The sequence below is a fragment of the Colobus angolensis genome, unplaced genomic scaffold (genome assembly GCF_000951035.1).
Source record: "Colobus angolensis palliatus isolate OR3802 unplaced genomic scaffold, Cang.pa_1.0 Scaffold23, whole genome shotgun sequence".
Classification (NCBI taxonomy): domain Eukaryota; kingdom Metazoa; phylum Chordata; class Mammalia; order Primates; family Cercopithecidae; genus Colobus; species Colobus angolensis.
Genome location: NW_012115488.1, coordinates 15,446,626 through 15,447,471, shown reverse-complemented (window position 1 = coordinate 15,447,471; position 846 = coordinate 15,446,626). Strand labels below are relative to the sequence as shown.

Genomic DNA, 846 nt, shown 5'->3' with positions numbered 1-846 from the left:
AGGGAGGGAGGGAGGGAGGGAGGGAGGAAGCAGAGGGCCCGGGAGCGCGCCGTGAGGCAGCTTTTCCGACCCCACCCCAGGTCTGCGCCGGGGTTCCCCTAGCCCCGATGGGCCCTCCCCTTCCTGCCCGTGGAGGGACCCGGGCTCCTGCCCTGTAACTTAACACCCACCTCCCCGGTCCTCACCCGGTGACCCTCCCCGGTCCCAGCACTGCTCGGGTTCCGGTTGGTCAGAAAGAAGGGGTTGGAGGTTACATCGTTCCTCCTTCGATGCCCAGATCTATCTAGCAGTTGTGCAACGAGAGAGCGGGACCCGGGCGTGGCCAGTCTACGCTTCGACCCTCCTCCCAATAATCCGGAGAAGTAGATACTCTTTCTACATTCTTCTCTGCTTTGGCTAGGACAGTTTACCAACTCAAATCTGGCCCAAGCCTGGACAGTCTAGATAAGGAAGCGGATCATAAAAACAAATTGGTCTGTGTGTGTGCGTGTGTGTGTGTGTGTAAGTGCGTGCACGCGCCTGTATATGTCGAATATGATTTTACTTTGTTTTTTGGCAGTTTCGAATTTAAATAAACTTTTATGGGGAGGAGACCATAGGTTCCAATGCCAACCGGAGAACAGTCCCAAATTTAAACCCTTATTGAATTATTATAGTCTTTCTAGAGTCTGGCGAGTTTTGTTTCTGAAGCTAGATTGCTTTTGTCTTGGGCTCATCTTAAACAGCACTTCCTGGTTTGGGGCTGGAAGTGAAATTTAACAAGCCCTACTAGGACATGCTTATGTGAGAGACTGTCAGCCTGCAGTCGCTGCTGGTTCACCATCAGGCCTGACAGAAAACCTGTTT

At 52.6% G+C, this 846-nt stretch overlaps 1 protein-coding gene across 1 annotated transcript in view; it reads right to left on the bottom strand.

The window, feature by feature from the left end:
* The window catches only part of CAST (calpastatin), a 114,010-nt gene extending 113,738 nt beyond the window's left edge, over positions 1 to 272 (bottom strand). The window contains exon 1 of the mRNA XM_011944320.1: positions 186 to 272. The gene's annotated coding sequence lies outside the window, so the exon portion shown is untranslated. The remainder of the gene's footprint in view (positions 1 to 185) is intronic.
* Between the last annotated feature and the right edge of the window lie 574 nt (positions 273 to 846).